At 35.3% G+C, this 22,575-nt stretch overlaps 2 protein-coding genes across 15 annotated transcripts in view; one reads left to right on the top strand and one right to left on the bottom strand.

Annotated features, from left to right (window-relative positions):
• orc5 (origin recognition complex, subunit 5) overlaps positions 1-22,575 on the bottom strand; it is a 70,457-nt gene that overhangs the window by 34,239 nt on the left and 13,643 nt on the right. For 2 of the 14 annotated variants that reach the window (XM_087246405.1, XM_087246404.1), the window contains one exon: positions 15,685-15,811. The exons of the other annotated variants lie outside the window; for them this stretch is intronic. The gene's annotated coding sequence lies outside the window, so the exon portion shown is untranslated. The remainder of the gene's footprint in view (positions 1-15,684; positions 15,812-22,575) is intronic. 14 annotated transcript variants of the gene reach the window in all.
• The window catches only part of lhfpl3 (LHFPL tetraspan subfamily member 3), a 54,141-nt gene that overhangs the window by 22,053 nt on the left and 9,513 nt on the right, over positions 1-22,575 (top strand). The window lies entirely within an intron of this gene.

Below are 22,575 nucleotides of genomic sequence, written 5' to 3' on the forward strand. Positions count from 1 at the left end.
AAAAGGTGAAGGTGACTGACAGCACTTAATATACGCAAACCCAGAAACACATCTGTGCACCTGCAGGAGAGAACAAATACAAGAACAGAATGATCTCTGACTGCCCTGTTTCTTCTCAAAGCATTGTTTTCTTTTGAAAAACACCTCAGAGAACATGTGCATAGCAACCAAAGATTACAGCCTGGTGCATTTGTGCAGCAAAGCTTGCTAAAGTGCCTTCATACCTTGTCCGGTAACATTTGTGAACATTAATTATTCCTTAGAAGAGATGATGACTTATTTGCTTTTTTATCCGACACATTACTGTACGCAACCAGAGGCATATCATATGAACTGCTTCAGGGGATATTTATGCAAAACTGTTTTCAACAAAAAATGGAAAACTGTGCATTTATACTGCAGAATTTTGGGGGGCTTAAAAACCTTTGAAAAGTACAACAATCAAATGAAAATGTGGCGAGAAATCGATTCTGCATCAATTGTAACATTTTTAAAAATGCATCACTTTTCTCTCTTGAACACATGTCAAACTCAGTTTCTGAAGGGCCACAGCTCTGCACAGTTTAGTTCCAACCCTAATTAAACATACCTGATCAGACTAATTGAGTGCTTCAGGGCTAGGTGTGTTAAAGCTAGGCTGGAACTAAACTCTGCAAGGCTGCGGCCCTCCAGGAATTGTGTTTGACACCCCTGCTCTTGAATCTTTGAAAAGTTTTTTTTTTGTTTTTTTCCAGATGATGCCGTGTGCTAGTTTTTTTTTTTTAACCATACACTCAAATAACCACATGGAAAGGGAGTGTGCATTCGACAGAATAATGTAATTTGGCTATTAGGGCATGTTTCCTATCACTCGGTATCATTAATTTTTATTTTTTTTACAATCCGTTTAGGTTTATTAGGATGTTTTTAAACCACTGTATTTTAATTCAATAAGGGAAATAGTTTTGCCAAAAACAAAAATATTTAAATAAAATATCAGATCTCGATAATAAAATAAACATAAGTGTTAAAGAGACTCTTAAACTTGATATATAAAGTGTTATAAAGTGTATGGTATAGTGCAAATGCTGAACAATCAAAGCAAACTTTATGATGTCAATGATGCAGTAAACCTCTAACTCTGTCAACAAAACAAATTATGATATCCAAATCTGAGCTTTCAAGTAAAGGAACCAACCATCATTATTCAAATACATACTGCAACATTACAAATTGTGAAGCTGAATGACTACATACCCCCTGTGCTAAAAACTCTTTCAGATGGGGTACTGGTGGCTGGGATGCATAAGAAAAGAAAGCAAAAACCCACTCTGGCAACATCCTTACATTCTTTTTATTTACAATCTCCTCACTGCTGCTAGCCAAGGCACTCATTTTCTCTGTTATTATTCTGACCTGAGGTGACCTTCACTGTTTTATATATATATATATATATATATATATATATATATATATATATATATATATATATATATATATATATATACAGCTCACTATTAACAAAATTGTAATTCACTTAAACTTTACCTAATGAAAAAACAACAGCTGAATACAATAAAATTAATAACTTTTCTAGTGAAGAATTAATTGCTAAAAATGGACTGAGACAAAAAAATCCTTTTAAAAATAGAAAGATAGCTTTTATCATGTCAGTGCCACATTGGATGCATTTAATGTAAATGTTAGAATGCACAAATTGCATCATTTGTGTCCCAAATTAAACAAGTATGAAGAATGATGGATAAAAATTGTCCATTACCTTCACAACGTTTTGGAACAGCCCTCCGACATGGCAGCCATCTTTGTACTTTATTTTATTTGTAATGCAGATGTAATGCAGAGAATCACACCCAAGGACATGGCGATAACTCATAAAATACCCTAAGAGGAGACAGAGGAGAAACTCAATGTCTGTCAACTTGCACTATATTTACCTACATGTTAGCACTTGAAAGTCAATCTGAGCCACAGCTTTTGTTGCAGTGGCAGCATGTCCGGTGGGAGACTGTGACTATTCAGCAACAACCCGAGAGAATCACAGACCTTCAGACACTTTCATGCTTTGCTCGTTTCTCGCAGAGCCTTTGATAGCATGTGTGTGTCAGTGATGGCCATTTCTAGCTTGTTTGATCTGTTGAACCTCGGCCTCACCATCCGTCCACCCCCTCGTAGATAAAACGTGCTTCTGAAGTCACAGCCATGATCAAAGTGTCTGTCTGCCCTTGTGTGTCCTCTCTGCCTTCTCCCTGTCGCATTTCTCAAAACCTACAGCTTACAAGACATTTTATTATGACACAAGTATATTTTTAGTCTCCAATTACGTTAGTCTGATCACAAAAAGCAACAAAAGGTAAAAAATATTTTGAGCTTGTTCACTTTCGATATGTACAATATGTATATGACTACCAGCTAGAATGTACTCCGCTATATCATCCTGCTTCCCTTGCCATTCTCTCAGACTTCATTTCCCACACACCCCTGTGCTGATTACACATATACCGTTTCCTATCACCTTGTCTATTTAAAGTCTGTTTGAACTGGAAGCTTCTGAGAATTTGTGATTCAGTTTTTTGATGTACTTCTAACTGAAGTAGATAATTAAGTACAGGCCGAGGCTTTCTTTTTTCACATAATTCCCTCATATCAAACTAATGACAAAAGGGGTGTAGTTAATATTACTTTAATAACCATACCTTTAAAACATTAACAATGTGCACTAGCAAAATAAACAAACTGCTAGTTTATAACTGTACGTCTGTACCTGGGTGTGCCTAATTATAGATCTGGCATGAACTAACGCGCATGAAACAAAGTGATCTCGCGTGGCCACAACCTGGTGGCCATTGTTTGCAGCGCACCAATGTTTAAAAAAAAAAAAAAAAAAAAAACACTGCAGGAGCTTGCATGGCCACGCGTGACGAATCGCGTGGCAGTGCAGGAAAAAACGTGCATTAGTTCAAGCCAGATCTCTACGTCTCTGAATGTGCTGCATTAATGCATGAGTAAGACTTGGTTCAAACCAATCTTTCTATGGTGCAAGTTCATTAATATGCATGCTAGCTTCAAAGACTGTTCAGACAGCAGAGAGATGACACGTTGTGTTGCCAAAACAATGAGTGAAGGTACTGAGATACAGTGAAGGTTTTGTTTTCATTTTCTCTTTATGAGAGCGCAGCTGGACTCACATGTGGATTACAGTGCACACGACGCTCGACAACAATAGTCGAGAAACTATGCGCAAGGAGCATTGTTTACCCGAGAGCTTTTCTCATCTGGAAATGGTGAGATCCGGATTTGCTGCTCGTCTCCTCTTAATAAAGACGCAGCTCTAGTTGGTGTTGATAGTCCTGTCTCTACAGATTTGGTAAGTGAGCGAGCAGTGGTCTTTGTTTAATCAGATAGCAAAGTTAGTTCGTATCGAACTATTACAAAGAGTGTAAACATGTTAGCACCACAATCAAATTTATCGTCGTGTAGGATTTTCACCGCATTTTGTGACAGGAATAACACACACGGCTTTCTGACGCTACCTGCCCAGTGCATCTAGGTTTCCGGGAAAGGTTTTTTTTTCTCTTATTCGTCGTGCGGTAACAAACATTGCATGAAAACTACAAAATAACAAATATACAAACTGCAGTTAAAGTCCACCATTTAGTAATTTGTCAAATAATTCGATTGCTGGTGTCCATGTAAACACAGTCACTGTCTTTTTCCCCTATGTGTGTGTGTGTGTGTGTGTGTGTGTGTGTGTGTGTGTGTGGGTTTTGCCTCTGAAAATCAGCTCATGCCCAAACCGACACTCGCATTTTTATGCAAATTTTTTCCAGACCATCTCTCTTTTGCTCCTCCGACAGTCCCCCTTAAACAGAGCTGGACACGCCCACTTCCTGACTTTTTCCAAAGTAGAGGTGTGAAAAACCCTGGTGAAACAAGGGGGTTTCATGGCCCTTTAATAACATTTTAATTTAATTTCAACATTTTTGTGTGATGGGAAACATGTTTGTTCTGGACAGTTTTTTTATATGTATGAATAGCGTATTTTTTTAGTGTTCGATCAACAATATGAGCATCACATTATTGACACATGCTTGGGTGTAAAATGTCACTCTACTAACACTAAATCTCAGTAGCTGATGAGCAATAAAGTCCAATCAGATGTAATGGATATGAATCAATGAAAGGTAACTTAAATCATACATTTTATCTGACTTTAATTTCTTAGCCTAGTAAGATTCTGTTCAGACTGTTACTCTACCATCACAGTAGCTGACCAAGAAGTTAAAACTAAAGTATTAGACAATTTATGCAAATGCTCAATATAGCGCCCCTTATGGTAACAATGCAGAATGCAACACTTTAAGCCATGAGATAACAAAGCTGTTGACCAACAGTAGAGACCTTAAACCTTTTTTTCCCAAACCCACACACAGTGTCCTTCTTCTCAGTGTCCTTGTCAGTCAGTACAAAATAATGGATTGGGTTTGTGTGAGCCAGACCAGAGGCCATTAGCAGGCGTATCAGAGCTCTGTCAGAATAAATTACAATTCTGAAACTCTATGTAGCAGAGAAATCTCTCACCTGCTGGAGGCTGAAGAGCTGCTGTGGCTCAGAGGAGAAGGATAAACTGACCTCTACGGTTAGCACATTAAATCAAGCAGACGAGGCTAGACAGCTTTGGAAATGACACCGTGAATGCCCAGGTACCTGATTTTGGCAGAGATCCGTCGAAAGATTTGTAAAGTGCATTAAGAGCACTGAAGTTGAAATCAACTGAAAGTCAAGATTTAAAAAAAAAATGTATTTCTTGTAGGAATGGGATGGTGTTTAAGTAGACTAAATGTTTGGGAAAGTGCATTGTATGTTTCCAAATGATCGGTTTCTACCTGGTATTAGCAAGAGATCAGGCAAGATGCATTTTGGAAGATGGACAACTGCAGTCAGCAATGACTTCTGGTACACACATTATTTTATTAACTTTTTTACAAGACCACTAAAATCTTTAAAAGTTTTTAATATTTTGATAAAAAAATATATAATGTAGGCACATTTAGAAGTATTTAAATATGTGTTACATAATCTTAGCATCAAAAAAATAATTATAACTTATGTGAGGTGTTTCTAACGGAGCATCTATTTGGGACTGTAAAATTGACACATTGTTCTCTCTTCTGGCTGCTATTATCAGTCTCACACAATTTTTTTTCCTATTTCTGAAAGTCTTGACAACAGTATCGTTGAGTTTTTATTTTATTTTTTATAAAAAATTGTTGTACTGCTTTGTTGACTGCGCTCTAATTTCACCCAAGTATGACGACATCCACTGGTAAGAATACGGGAAATGTAAAAAGGGTCCATTGAGCAATAACAGAAAATAAAACCATCTTTAGATTAAATACATTATAATGCTAGAATAAACTCATTCAAAATTAAGTAAAATGTAAAAAAAAAATTAATTTCAAGTAGAAAGTTGTTTCAACAAACACCTAGCCCTGAGTTTCAATAAAAAGTTTTACTAAAATGAGAATGAGCACATTAAGTTTTGAGAATAAAGTAATTGTTTCACACACACAAAAAAAATAATGTTTACATGTTGTTACATGAGTAAAAAAAAGTTTTTAATAAAATTGAGGCAACTCATGAAATTCTCATTTTATAAGCATTTACATCATGCAATATTAAATGTTACTTGATATTATTTTTGGCTTTATATTAAGAGTCAAAGTAACATGTAAGCAGATAATTAACCTTCATGATGACGAAGGCCTGTCCATCTTGAGAGTGTCTGAGACACAGGCTGTAAAGATTCCACCCTCTTTTGGAAAAGCAGACATGAGCAACAGCTCATTTGCATTTAAAGAGAAACACAAGAAAAAAGAAAAATGGGCCTATACAGCATGGTATAATAAATGATCTGTGGGGTATACTGAGCTGAAACAGACTATATAGACATCTGCTAGTTATATTACATCTTGTAAAAATAGGTCTGTGTAGGTTTATGTTATTACTGGCAATCTGTTTCCCTTTAGTGTAAATCCATGAGATGATTACGATTGTAGCCAGACTAAATGGCCAATTATCGCTTGTAAACTCAGATTATTCTATAAAAATCCCGTAAAAGTGCAGATTATTCCATAAAAAAAACAACAAAACTGCAAATAGGAAGGTAAAGTTTTTTGAGCAGTGTACTCAAAATTAGCAAATTAAACAATACAGAACAAAGCACCTACAGAAAATTGTACAATTACTAAAGCATAAAAGCAGCAGAAATTAGGTTGCAAACACTTTGATAATCAGGTAAATGTAATCTGCTGACCACAAAGACATAAAGGGTTTTAAGATTTTAAAATAATAGTGACAAGTGCTAGTTCTTTATTAAATGAATCACAGGAGAAAAGTAAAAAACATTTCAACCATGAGCCTTCGTCAGTGTAAGGATTCAGTAATTCTAGCTGCTTAATTTTTTTTTTCTTTTCTCATGTGATTCAATTATTAAATTATTGAATGCTGACCTTCTTTGGTACTTGTCATTTGAAGAAATTTGGTCACAGCACCAACTTATATACATTTCATTAAATAATAATGCAAATTCTAGTAAACTAACTACGAAACACCTTCATAAATCATGCTGCATAATTTGTTTAAATACTTTCCTCTAATATAATCTGTATCAAAGTGAAACTCCTAAAAATGTATATACAATACAGTCAATAGCAAAAAATATTCACACTTTTAGCAGTGATGTTTCACTGTGTCATTTATAAATACAGTAGACTTTTAACACCAATAGAGGGTCTGCATTGACTCAAGCTGTTAATTAATGTGACCCTTGGGCTCAAAGAAATGTTATGATCAGGTTTATTAAGTAACAAGATGCATTTTTGTTGAAATTTTACAATTTATAGAAGGACGACGAGAAAACAGAATTGTTTTATTAGTGAATGAGCATCAGCAGCCAGTAAAAACTGCGTATCTGTGCATGTATTTGGGGCCAGTTTTGGAAGGTAATGTCCCCCTGTGTATAGTTATCTGGGGAGAGCTTCAGTGGAAACAAAATCAGCACTTCTTGTTCTGAACACAATACTATAAGCACTTTTTACTTTCATCCCTCAAATACACAAAATCACTGTATTGTGTATATGTGCATCAGCCGTTTAAACCGCAGTACCCCTACATAACATTTTAGTGTATTTGCTGAATTGAAGGCTGAAAATATATATATATATATTTTTAAGTCGACTTAAATTGCAAGCAGTTATCAGTTATTAGTGATTTGTGTGCTGCCCTTTCCTGACCAAATATTTTAATAGACCAACTTTTCACAGAATATAAACCTTGACAAAACATGCCTGCGTCGCTTAAGGGCTTAACCTAATTAAAATTGAAGCTTGGAATGAATAATTTAAAGCCTCATAGATTATAGAAGATAATGTGTATAATTAGGTGCATGGTGGATTTCAGCCTAGATGTTTTACATTTTACATGATTTACTTTTGATGTTTAGAAAACAAGTCATTATTTGCTGCATGCTCATCTTCATACTTGAATAAGAACACAAAAATAATGTTTTTTAAAAATCTCAAGGAAATATTTTAAATATACTGCTACTGATAATAATAATAAAAGTACTAATAATAACAATAATATAATAATAACAACAACAACAACAATAAAAACGACAATATTAATAATACTAATTATTAATATTATTATTTAATATTATTATTGTTATTATCATCATCATCGTTATTATCATTATTATTATTATAGTTTAAAATTCTAACAAATAAACTGCTCTATCTGCACTATTGTGTATATGATACTTCTTGTATGCTATATATAAAATCTAAAATAAAAAGATGAATAAACACATGCAAATTAACAATGTCTGCCAGAGTTGTAATAACAAAATGTAGCAGATGAGTAGTTTGTACACGCAGACATCAGCAAATTATTTTTTTATAATAATTTCAGTAATATTGACTAATATACAAATGTTTTTATGATTTATTTGCAATACAGTTTGTAAATTAATATGTCTTTTAGTAGATATTATATGAGAGTTTCTTTGTTTATCTTACAAGTGGATCTACCTAGGTTTGTTGTCTAAATAAAAGTTACAATTTTTTTAAGGTTTAAGTTTAGTTACTATACTGTTAAAATCAGTCCGCATAAAATGAAATATCAAGATAAACAGAAAAAAAAATACAACTTTGTGGACATTTTGTTGTTTTTAAAAAAATTAAAAAATTATATTGCAATGCCTCATTTGTATTGAAATGTATTATCTTGCTTTGGTTCTATTCCTACTGATGTTTGGTGACTCATTTCTTATCAAACTCTTATTTTTATATAAATATAACAGTTTAATAAAAGAGTTTTGTTCAAATACTGTACACCAAAATGTATTGTCTATATTTTTCTATATGTTAATATTTATGGTGGTCAACTAATAATAATGTTTAATCATTTAACAACTTAGTACTTTTAGGTAAACAATGATACCTCTTTTTGCAGGAATCCAAGATGAACAGAAATTTCTCAACATAGGGCTTACTTATTTGAAACTTCAATTGATGAATTTAATGCATCCTAAAAAAAGTATTGTATACCCACAAAGAACATTCATTGAACAAGCAATCCTCTTGAATAAGTGCTCTGATATCTCATAAAAATAGGTCTATTAAAAATCCTAATGGTTTCAAACAGCATATTTAAACACGCTTACACTGTAAAAAAACCAAAAAAAAAAAAAACCTGGTAATTAACAGGATACATATTTTATGAATCACAGGGTTTTTCCGTTTATTTATGGTTATGAATTGCATTATGAACCCTTTATTGTTGCTGTCAAATTTTGATGTTAAAAATTTAACAATGCAGTTTAACATAGTGACTTATTGACATATTAGTAGTCTGAAACAACATATTGTTGATAAAATAATGTATCGAAAATAATGTCCGTAAAATAACAGAAACGTTAAATAAAAGTTTTTTTTTTTTTTTACACTTTTCAATAGGACTGCACAATATATTATTTTAGCATTGATATTGCAATGTGTGAATACGCAATAGTCACATTGCAGGATGTGCAATGTGAAGTCAAAATTACAGTTGACCAGGTACAACATTTCAGAACACATGACAATTTTGTAATCCTCTCAGTTGTTTTTGAGGCTTGTGTAAACATTTTAAGCGAGTTTAAAGCATTTGGCCACAAGGCATTATTACATTTGTAGCTTTACCAAAGATGAATCGTATTTAATTAATTGCACAATAAAGAATATACAGCTTTATTGTACATTTGATTATTTTATTTCTGTACCTGTATACTGTTCGACTCCGTAATTTCTCTTAATTGCTCTACTTTATTTCTCTCTATTTTATGCACTTCCTTACACAATCATCTCAATCAATTTAGAATTAGGTTATCTTGTGGGGAAAAAAGCAAAACATGTAAACATCGCCCTTATTTAATTATTTCTCCAATTTCTGTTTAACGGAGAGAAGATTTTTTCAACACATTTGTAAACATAATAGTTTTAATAACTCATTTATAATAATTTAATTTGAAGATTTTTTTTATCCTTGCCATGATGACAGCATATAATATTTTACTAGATAGTTAAGACATTTCTATAAAGCTTAAAGTGACATTTAAATGCTTATTAGGTTTACTTGGCAGGTTAGGGTAATTAGGCTTATTGATGGTTTGTTCTGTAGACTACTGAAAAAAATATAGCTTAAAGGGCTAATAATTTTGACCTTAAAATATTTTTTTCAAATTAAAAACTGCTTTTATTCTATCTGAATTTTTTTTTTAATAAATAAGACTTTCTCCAGAAGAAAAAATATTATCAGACTTACTGTGAAAATGTCCTTGCTCTGATAAACATACATATATATTTAGTTTTCTTTTTTTCATTAATTATTATTTTTTTGTGAATACATTAAAAACCTTTGGATTCAAAACCTGTAGCTGACATATAGAAGCCATTAATAATAAACGCTGTTATAATGGAGAATATCAGCATAATAAATTCACTGGCCGACATGGAGAATTTCATTAAAAAGAGATAACTGTGTACATTTTCTAGTGATCATGGCAGCAGCAATTCATCAAATGATGATTAGATGATGGAGACGAGCATTATAACTGGGCATAAATCCAGGCATAAATATGGCGTACTCAAGCGTGAACATTTTAATGAGCCAAAAAAGTGGTTGAGTGATGATGTTCAACCCTAGTTAAGTAGGCAGAAATGCTGCATCCTCCACAATCCAGCGATATGAAAAGCACAGAAATAGCGAGCTCATTTGTCCATTGGCAGATTTGCATAATTCCTATAGAGAATGGGATGCTGAAACAACGCAGACAGTACATGCAAACAAACAATGCTAACTATCAGCGGCTGCAATTCATTCTTAGCAAACTCTCCCCTCGGTTATCACTCAGCCCAGCATGGCAGAGGCAGAGATATACAGAGCTCAAGAGAGATTTAGTGAGTTTTCTCAGCCGCGAGTATCTGCAGGAGAAAATGAACACACAGAAAACAGACTTCAAGAGGGCAATGAGAACAGAAAGAAGCGATCATGCAAAGACCAGGGATCTAACAACTGCAAAAAGAACAGCTTGAGTGGGAGAGAAGTGATCATCGGAACAAGACGAGTGAAGGGCAAATAAGACTTGGAAAACGGATGAAAATGGAACTTTTCTGTACAAGGGAAATGATGAAGCAGTTTAGATTCACATTGCAAGCATAAATCGTGTGTTTTAAAGCAATGCTCTGCTTTTTAGGGGAAAATAGGCTCATTTTACAACTCGATTCAATGGCACACACACACACTGACAACTGACCTCCTCTAACACGCCAACCTTAGTTCATTTGCAGCCTGGCATTTCAAAAGCACCTCTCTGGCAGTTGTCATGGAAACCCCACACTTCTCTGCCCTCCCCTGTTCTGCCAAGCGTCTACGTGCAGATGCAGTGTTGCACAATTAGTCTCGGTCGGATACGAACACGTGCCAAGCGGACAACTGGGGGTTTCGTACATGTGAAGGCAGACACTCCGAGGGGGCAAGACAGCCATGCCCCTTCCGGATTACTTCAGTCGACCACTCAGCAGGTGGTTTCTGATACTAATCAGGTTTCCTGGAGCTAAAACACCAATTAGAGCAAGAATAACATCGTGTTGTAGTCGTAATAAGAGCTGCGGTGCTGTTCCATTTATCGTTTTTGCGATAGTATTAGAGGAAGTGCACATTAGTCTTATTAAGCAGGCACACATCTGGGGGTGGCGTGATGTAATGACTGAACCAAAGTACTGGTTTCTTTCCTGCAGGAAGCACATCATGTTAATACCTAAACGCAGCATCTTTAAGCAAAGTTTTAGACCCAAAGTATGACAGCATTCTGTGGATATACTGTGTGAAAGTCAGATTTACATTGCACTCTTAAATGACGTTCACCTGGATCAGGCTTACATTTTCACTGCCAACAGTACTTTACCCTGATTTGTTAGGTGTGGTGTACGGCAGATAGTTGCAACTGATGTTATTTTCATTTGCAGAGGTAAGCCATAGGGGCTGATCACATATCATGTCTTTTTGCACTTTCAAGTTCATTATATTAAACATAGACTTGTGGCAAGTGTGCACAAATACAGAAAGGAAGCGTCACAAGTCATGCTTTTTACAGGTTTCAGATGCTAAATGTGAATGGCCTCGTAAACAACAATGGATGACATGCAGAAGTTCATGTTCTTAATTCTTGACATGTGGCAGTTTGTCACAAGAGGAAAACAGGCTTTATTTTAGCTTGGCTCATTTCTCCATGCTGTCATTGTATTATTACAGTGTTGTTTTGGTTCAATATTTAAAAATGTTGCTTCCTGAATTGTAATTTTCTTGTCTTGTTGCACATGCTGGTGATAATTCTCTTTAAACCAATAAAGTTCAGCAGTGAGTCTAATTTCACTCTTTTTGTAGCGAACTGTTGTACTAGTTACCATTGGAAAGGCATGACAAAAAAGTGGTACGATTTGCTATTTTGTTACCTTTGAAAGTGAAACAACTATAAATACGTACTGTAATGTTCTATACCATACCTATCAGTGGAAGTGATCCATTTCTCACCCTCAAATGGTTCCAAACTTGTTTCATTCTTTTGTTGAGCAAGAAACAATTTTGAAGAATTCCAATGTATTACCATACACCTTAGCAGATGTACCCTGGAAACCACTCACAACATTCAAGCAACCATTCAAAACAATCTGACAATCTGGCTCAGTCCCTGATTTATCAGAGGTCGCCACAGCAGAATGAACTGACAGTCATATGTTTGATACAGCAAATGCCCTTCCAGCCACAACCCAGTACTGGGAAACACATTCATTCACTAAGGCTAATTTAGTTTCACCTATACAGCTTGTCTTTGGATTATGGTGGGGAACTGTAGCACCCCGAGTGGAAACCCACACAAACACCAGGAGAACATGCAAACAGAAAGGCCTCCTGGCCCAGCCAAAGCTCGCACCAGTGATCTTGATGTTGTAAGGTGACCACTGAGCCACAATGCTGCCCTAACTATATCTAGTGACAGCATTTTCTTTTGTCATTTCTATTAGTCATTCCAGTAGGCACACACACACACTTATATTATATTATATTATATTATATTATATTATATTATATTATATTATATTATATTATATTATATTATATTATATTATATTATATTATATACTTATTCATATACATATATACACATGGGGTGTTCCTGTATTCCCACTCCAGCATGTAATCTGCAAGCCACAGTCAGCACACACTGATCTCAGCACAAGTGCACCAAGGATAAAGCGCTCTCAGGCTCAGCGCCACATCTGAGGAATATTAAAACAATCCCATCAGCCAACTTCAAACGCTCAGCTCACGCGGAGAAAGAAAAGAGGACATCTGTGGAATATTCAAAGAAACGCTCCTTCCCTCCGAGTGCTGTCACACAGTCCGGGAAACCTGAGAGAGAGAGATTATCTCTGAATATAGATGAGCTGCGCTAATACAACACAAACGCAGAGAAGCAAGCAAAGCTCCAGTGTCTGTCAAGCAAGGGAAGAGGAGCGCTGCGTTTGGCAGGTCACACCAAGCATCACACGGACACTTCAATGAGTGCTTGGCAGGGCTAAATAAACTCCTGTCCTGGGGGTGACCATTCAAAACTTATTGGTTTCCAGCTGGGAAGAGGAAACTTCTATCACATAGTATTGCTTTCTACCTAACACAAACATGCACGCGCATGCTGGTCGCCATCCAAATAGGCTTGCTATGCCAATCCAGCTTGTGTGGTTGAAATAAGTGCATCAGAGCGATAAAAGAGGATTTTTCTCTTAATCTGTTTGGTTTTTCTTACTGTCTATTAAGGGCGTGATGCGTGTCCTGTAGAGCTTGCAGTGCTGGTGTCTCTCTGCATTTTGGCAAGCTCGTTTAGATTAGTTTCTTGGCGACCGTGCTTGCGTTTGCCAGTAATTAATTGGACCACCTGTTACCAATCACCTTTACTGTTCCACCGCCTCCAAAGAATTATGGGATATGTAGTCTTCTGCGTTAGGGTAATGAGGTTATGTGTGAACATGTTAAAGAGGTTAAAACAGCATATTTTCAAGATGTTAAGCATTATGCACAGTATTTTTTGGACATATGGGCTGATTGCCCCGTGATGAAATACATAAACGGCAGTGATGCATAACGTAGGGAAAGAGAGAAGGGGGTATTAGTGTCTACTGCTTACTGAATATTGAAAAGGGGAAATATTTTGAAACTGTAAGCACTGTATACAATGATAAACGTTCTAATTCATGGTGTTGCTGTATTATGACTACATTTTGTTGCATTTTTAACTAATTTAATGCAGTTTAAATGCCTTGGAAAAGCAAAACCAAATAAACCGCTTTCAATATTCTAGAAAGGATAAAATGCATAGCTTACCCGATATTTTGTAAATAGTAATTTTCAATTAGAGTGTTTTTATCTTGATAAATATGAGCATTTCTTTACTGAGCTTTTTACAGCAATGTCCTAACTCTAAATGTTACATACTATGCTGTTATAGAGTTTCCTGAAACAAAGTATCTTAAAAAGGCAGAATAATATTAATGTCTACCTTCAGGCATATTGTGTTGTGGTTCTCTATTGCAGATTTTGGCAAATGCAGCGAGACATCTGGGAATTTCATGCGTGCAGAAAATAAGCATACTGTGCACAGCATACATACTTTATAATGCAGAAAAAGAAAGAATAGTATGGCTTTCCCAAAATAGCCGAAGGGACAGACAGCAGGTGGGATGAAAGAGCATTGCATGTCAGTTCTACTACATGAGTTGAGGAGCACTGCAGTCAATAACACAGCCATCACTTATCAAACACCTCACAAGACTGACAATCCAGAGAGCCTCTCCATCACAACACCACTCTCTCCAAGTTCAGAGTGTGAATGAGAACTCATCTCCTTTGTTTTTAAGCAGTCCTATTATAAAGTAGTGCATATACATCTGTTAAAAAAGGGTTTTCTAAATCTTAACTAATTGTTTTTGATCTGAAATCCCTAAAATCCAAAAAGGCTAGATGTTTTACACAAAATAGAAATGTTTTTAATTACGCCCACGCTCTGACTTTAATATTTAATATGAGTTTGGTAAAGGACGTCATGCGGCAATAATGTGGCCATTTAAAAGTTACATAATCTGTGCTGTTTCACATATTGTTTTAAATATGAGATGGAATACAGAGTACATGCTGCATTATGCAGTTGGCAACTATTCTATTTTCCGAATTTCTTTTCTCTACAGTATTAGGTCTATTTGTGTTTATATACTGTGGACCCGAAACTCCCTTTGTGAAACCTACTTTTGAAATAATCCTCAGTGTGAGCTGCTGTCTGAGGTCAGAAATGCAAGCCAGTGATATGAAACATATGCCACTGTCAGAGCACATCATCTGGAGTCCAGGCTTTAATTCACACAGTCACAGACAGATGTTTTCTGAAGCAGGCTGAACCCAATTTTGTCTTGCGTCAGTTATGCGAGAAAGCACAGCTTGCATTTATACAGACTCATACATGATGAGATGAATGAATAGAATAATTGATATGAAAGACGGGCAGAGAAGTTATGACAGACATACAGACAGACAAAATTTAATGGACAGATGGATGGATACAAGATAGAATGACCGGATGAAAGGATGGCAGACTGACCAGACAGATAGACAGAGGAATCTGATTATAGATAACCTGTCTTTGTATTTATCTAGGCTAGGGCATAGGTCTCAAACTCAATTCCTGGAGGGCCGCAGCTCTGCAGTTTTGCTCCAACCCTAATCAAGCACAGCTGATCTAGTTTCTAGTAGTCTTGAACACCTTGATTAGTTGGATCAGCTGTGTCTGATTAGGGTTGTGCAGAGCTGCGGCCTACCAGGAATTGAGTTTGAGGTCTATGATCTAGGGTTTAAGATGAGCCAGGGTAAACAATTTCAAGTGTGAAAAGCCCTGTGGAGTAATTTAGCCTGTATTGATGATTTCATATTTCATAGAGATGCCTAAGAGCTCTGATACAAGCTTTCTCTGCAACAAACCAACTGTCCTAGAGAGACACAGGCCTGTAAATTATTTCTTCAATCATTTTTACTACGTACCCTTCCTGTCGCCCAAGGGAGCATCTACAAATCTCCCACAATGTCCATAACAGTGAGGCATTGATTTTGCAGCACTCCCACTGATTTGTATTTTCATCAACTGTGACAAGATACATTCAGCGCCAAGCTAAAAAAAAAATGGACAGAAATTAATGAGTAGCGTTTTATATTGTGGTTTGGTATATGAATATTTGCAAAGGTCATTGGTGATATGTAAACTTTATACTATGTTTCTGTGTGTATCAGTTTCAGTGCTTTCACATTTTCATATTGCTCATCGGAGAAGTGAAGGTTTTTTTTTGATTTACCATAGACAAACTGAGGTTGTTTTCTCTCTTATATTTTTAACTTATATATCATTTATCCTTCACTGCAGGGAAAAACATCAAGCCAGCATTCTCAGAATGAAACACAAAACCCTTAGGCTCTACTCTATTCCTGCCTTGACAATACATTAAGCAGCAAACAACAGCAGCTTAGCAAGGACAGGGGAGACAGGGAGTCTTTCAACCTTGCATTATCTTCTCCTCTCTCCATCCGTCTTCTCTCTCCATCCATCTTATCATTCCTCATGCTTTTTTCTTTTTCTATTGGCTGGAATGCTAAGACATTTGCAAACAATTGCCAAGTCAAGTAAAGTTAATGGAAGATGAACGAGGGAGACCCTATTTCTATCCTCCACTGCTAACAAATGCAGGGCTGTATACTTGAAGGGAGAGTTCACATAAAAGGCAAATCTGGCATTAAATAAACCTGTAATGTTTTTACAAAAACTTTTCTTTCTTCTATGCAAAGGAGAAGCACATATTTCAGCCAACATAAAAGTCTACAATATGAGGTGTGCACTTTATTCCAAGTCATCTAAGTAATTTATTCTAAGATTAACATAAATAAATGCTATTATCCACCTGCTATTTCTGCCGTAGCTTTCAAATGTCATTTATGTTAGCATATTTTTGTTTTTTAATAGCAGATTCAGTGGCATTAGAGCTAATCTGTGCAAGTGTACATTCATTTTTATTATCTACAGCACCTGTGGATGTAAACTCAATCTGTGTATCATTTAATCATACACAAAGAATACAGACAATAACCTCCAGGCAGGTATATTGCATTCAGCAGCCTGTAATGCTCAGTCACAAAGGAAAACTGAAACTATAAAAACTGAAACTGCAGCTTTCAAAACTGTCCTTTTTAAGTAGTTTTCTTCTACTTAGTTTCAACTGTACTTACTTTCATCACTTTTACTTTTATTTCAGATTTTTTGTTTATTTGATTTGCTTAGTTGAGTTCTTTCCTATACTGATGTAGCGATGCTGAAAGACAATGCTTTATTATTTTGGAATCAGCCAAAACAAATCTGTCAACTAAAAGCAATATTGCAGAACACACTATAAAAAATAAGCTGACAGGTTGATGTTTTATGAAGTCTACTTTTACAGTATGCTCATGGTTTTTATTGGGAGTATTTTTGGTCACTTTATGAACCCACTGCATTGAAAGTCGCTTTGGATAAAAGCGTCTGCTAAATGACTAAATGTAAATGTAAAGGAGCAGCATAAATGATTGTGGAAAAAAAAAAATCTCCTTTAGTGTTCTACACTATTAAAAAGTAAGGTTGCCATCTATCGTTTCATGGGACCATACCCATGCACAAAAACACTCATCACAGTTGAAGATGCTTCTTTAGATGAAAAAAAGTTCACACTTAAGACCCCACTAATCTTCAAACAAAGGTATTTTTGTTCTGCGTTTGAGGGCAAAAAAAGTTAGAAAACTCTGACAGTATACTGTTTTCGAACACCTTAACTGCCACACTGCACTAGGTGGGCTTGTAAATTTGTCACACTGCTCGGGTGTACCACAAAACCACAACAGCAATGGTAACTGTGAAAGAAGACCAGCTTCAGTTAGGACTGGCTGTCATTACAAAAAATAAATAAATAAATAAATAAATAAATAAATAAATAAATAAATAAATAAATAAATCATGTTTATATCATTCGGTATCGATAATTTTAGTACAAGTTTTGGTAACACTTAATAATAGCTACACACTATAAATCATTTATTAAGCATTAGCAAATAGTGAATTCATTATCTGTTAAGCATTAACTCTACTTTAATAAGCGTTAGTAAGCAGTTTATAACTGCAGCTACAAATGCTGTATTCTTGACTTATAAGCACCTGTATAATGGGTTAAATAATTGTATTTTCATACTTAATTAATGATTTATTTTTCATTACTAAATTAAGTATCGCATTATTTACAAACCATTTGTAGTTGAGGGTTTTAGGATGATTCAGAATGAGTAAATGATTAATAAGCTATTGAAATCAACATTTATATATCTTATTAATCATGCATATATTAATAGTTAACTAATATGTTAATAAATGCTTTATTAACTCAACTTCATGCAGTTTTGTGACCTAATCTAAAGTGAGGACAATTCATGCTTTATAAATCCCTTATAAATGACAATTAAAGGCTCAGAATCAAATGAACAAAACATCTTTGCAATCTTTTCTAAAACGTAAAATTTTGATAAAGTTTAAACATTGCTGAATAACCGGAGTGTCAAAATACAACATCCAACTGGATAAAACAACAACAACAACAACAATATAGTAATTTAACAATATAATAAGATGCAATGTTTAAACTCTACAGTGATTTTATTTTAGATTAGGTTGCAAAGATTTATTTTTTATTTGAAATGAATGAATTGGACATTATGAAGGACAAATAAATGAATAGGAATGAATAATGTCATTCGTTTTGTTTAGAATTTAACTGAGCCTTTATTTGTCATTTATAAGGGATTTATAAAGCATAAATAGTCCTCACTTTAGATTAGGTCACAAAACTAGATGAAGTTGAGTTAATAAAGCATTTATTAACATACTTAGCCATTAACCATTAATATATGCCTGAATAATAAGACATATAAATGTTGATTTCAATAGTTTATTAATCATTTACTAACTCATTCTGAATGATCCTAAAAACCTCAACTACTCTTAAATACAAATGGTTTGTAAATAATGCAATACTTCATTTAGTAATGAAAAATAAATCAATAACAAAGTACGATTATTAAACACATTTTAAATATGTTTGTAAGTCAAGAATAGATCATTTGTAGCTGCAGTTATTGACTGCTTACTAACGCTTATTAATGTAGAGTTAATGCTTAACAGATGATGAATTCACTAGATGCTAATGCTTAATAAATGATTTATAGTGTGTAGTTATTATAAAGTGTAACCAAAACTTTTAACAATCCATTTAGAAACATTAGAATATTTAGTTATTTTACCACTTCATTTTAATTTACTAACATTACTAAAAGCAAATAGTTTTAACAGTCAAAAACAAAAATATTTAAACATAATATCCCATCTCTTTATAATAAACTAAACATAAGTTTAGATTCCTTCACCATTTTCTATGGCGTCTTGTGTCTCATAACTAGGCGACCATCAACAGTTTTCTCAGGGATGACAAGCAGGCAAACCATTGCTGCATTTCCGATGCAAGTTTATGGAGAAAAGTAAAAAACACTGCAGTGTTAAGATAATCTGTGTTTGTCTGTGGTAATTAGTCTTCTATTACTACTTAAATGTGTATATTCCATACAAAAGTGTGAAGCAGATTGGTTAGTTCTACTTACAAGAATCGCGGTGCAGCTTTCTGAAAATTGCAGATGTTTTTTTTTTAACTATGTGTACCTGGAAAATGAGCTTGGGTCACGTGCATGTCGCTTGCACACCATGTGCACATCATGCAAGTCGCACGCCTCCATTGGAAATGACAAACTTACACCCTAAGGTTATTGGCATTGCTTCCAAGGTGCACGCTCAGCAGACACATTTTAATAAAACTATGGCGCTTCATACTGAAACTTCATTCCAAATTTTTTGTTATGGTGACAATGGTGTTCAGTCAATAAATGTCGACACAGATTTTGATCGCCCAGCCCTTGTTTCAGTATCTTCAAACATCATTCTCCAACCTGTCGCACACCAGACAAGAAGTGCCATACTTTACTTTTGTTTTCTGTATGCCGTGCACAGACACTGATTAGTGCCAGTTTCTGTACACTCATAGAAAACCATATTTAGAACTTTAAAAAATGCATCATTAAAAAAACATTGGCTTCTTGTCCGGTGTGTGACTCCTTCGAGTCTTTAAATCGCTCTGTGGATATGAGATATGAATCACGACAAGAAAAGTCCCATAACATGCTTATCGACCTTGTAATCTTTACGGACCAATCAATACAGGCCAATGTTTATAACAGTCACCACCCTTGTTCCTGGAGAGCTACCTTCCTGAAGATTTCAGTTGCAAACCTGACCAAACACACCTGTTTGTGATTATCAAATGTTGCTTCAAGTTGTATTTAATTGGTTCAGGTGTGTTTGACCAGGGTTGGAGCTGAACTGTGCAGGAAAAGGGTTGGTGAGACCTGGGGTCCGTTCTTCGTACATGGATTACTCGGTTAGCTGGATTTGGTTATTGATGATTTGACACGATCCAGGATCATTTTGTTCTTCAAAACTGATCCGAGACTTGTTGTCATAGCAGCAGTTCTGGTTGCTCAAACCTGGTTGGGAGCAGGTTCAATTCCTATAAACAGGATTGGATCGGGTGAGTTCAAGCAAAGATATTACAGAAAGTATGTACCAAATTTTATATATATATATATATATATATATATATATATATATATATATATATATATATATATATATATAAACTTTTTAGATCATTTTAGTACAATTTGTGTCTGCTAATAGAAATGCCCAATATGTGACTTTTTTAAAAGCAATAATACATTTATGCAGTCATAAACGTGTTATGACAGTTAATATGACGGTGATTTGATGCTTCATAAAAGTTGCAGACGCAAAATGCTTTTGTAAACATCCAGTTATTCTTTACACCGATTAAAAAAACTGCTACAATAATACTACTATAATAAGGAAAATCCACTCTAACTGTAAAACTAAATAAATTGCTCAACACATAAAAGGGCCAAGCCTGCAGCCCACAACAAGCTGTAAATTTATTGCGTATCATATTTAACAAACGGTTTACAACTAATTTTATGTAATTTAGCTCACATGGATAATTGAATATTAATCAGAGGATGTCATTACGCTGCTGTGTCGTCAGCCAATCGTTGCATTGCAGATCATGATTTCGAGGATCGATAGATCAGTCCTTCACAACACACGCAGCGATCTCAGATCAGTTCATCCAGACATTTTAATCTGATTCACGAACTTCTTTAAAAGAACCAAATTAGCCAGTGATCAGTTATCAAGATTAAAAGATCCAGGATCTGCCAAATCATCTTAGATCATTTAAGCGAGCTACGAAGAACAGACCCCTGGTTTAAAAGGTGTTCAGGAGCCAAAACAAACTCCCCCAAAAAGTTTGCTTTGGTGAGTTGTTTTGATTTGCCGAAACAAACTGAAAACAAACTTTTTGTTTGGACTTCGTTCGAAAAATAGCGTTTCATTCCATTCTTTGACCAATTTAAAGTATATTTTGTTCCTTAATAAAAAGTGGTTTGAGAACTGCTCAATGAAAAGTTCTTTAGGGAACCCAAAGTGCTACTTCAGTGGCATCACTGCAAAATCCCCCTTTTTAAGAGTGTACAGAAGTTATATGGGTTTGGAAGGAGATGAAGGTGAGAAAATTATGAGATAATGACAATTTCTGGGTGAACACAAGTTCAGGACCACTTCTGAAAGGGACAGCTCCATTAGTCAAGTGGCAGGCTGTATATTTTTAGCACCCCATGTTCTGGACAGCTCCTAATCCCCCTGCAAGGGGGTTCATCCATAAATCGTTGGCTGAGATTACAAGATAGCATAAAAAATAGATATACAGAGAAGAGGAAAGACTAAAGGGGGGAAGAGGGGTATTACAAATGAATCTTTCCTCAAGGAAACACACACTCCAACATGCAGAATTCTCCCTTTTTAACTGTGTTTATTTATAGCCTCTATCTACAAACACATCTCGGATGTGACACTCTCAGCATCTGCATTCAGAGCACTCTCACTGACCCAGATGCAGCATGAGTGCTCGCTGCCAGCAAAATCAAAGCCCTCACAATGCAACCGCAGTCTAATCTATTAGAAAGAACCCAGCCAAAGTACAGAACCACAAGGTTGACTTTCCATAACCTATTCTGTGGCATTTATTACATAAAAATAAGAGAAAATGGGATAAAAACAACAACTTGTCTTTCACAAGATGGGTGAGATAAGGACAGCTCATTATCAGAGCTCAGCAGTGTGTGTCTTTTCGATAACATTGAAAGGTTTCGCTGAAGACCTCCTCTTCATTAGTATACGTGTGTGGTGCAGTGCTGCAGGCTCTGGAGAGGAAGTGAAATGAGAGAAAATGCTGATGTTTTCTATTATTTATAAGCATTTCCAACGTAATGTGCGTGCGTGAGTGTGGTTGGTTTGAAAGCAATAACTTTGAAACCTTCCCTCCAGTTATGTCCCATAGTGACGTGAAAATCATATTCAGTTTCTAAACAAATTTCTCACTACTTTCATTTGTCGTTGTGCAAGTTGACACAGAATGCAAGAAATGCGATTGGTTGGCTTGGTAGGCTTGATGAGTTTGAGCAAGGCCAACAGCTGTGAGAGTGGATCAAGGCCAGTGGCACAAGTGTTTAAAGTCCGCTTAAACCAAAGATTGCTCAGACTTTCATTCCAGTTATGTTACGTATTTCCAACTGAAACATAATATTAAGTAGAGGGGGTCCATTATGATTTTACTAGCCGTGGTAACAATCTTTCCAAGGTCACACTTGCTTCTATCTCCAAGATTTCTGTACCATCAAGAAATATTATAG

The sequence above is a fragment of the Danio rerio genome, chromosome 4 (assembly GCF_052040795.2).
Source record: "Danio rerio strain M-AB ecotype USA chromosome 4, GRCz13ab, whole genome shotgun sequence".
Classification (NCBI taxonomy): Eukaryota; Metazoa; Chordata; class Actinopteri; order Cypriniformes; family Danionidae; genus Danio; species Danio rerio.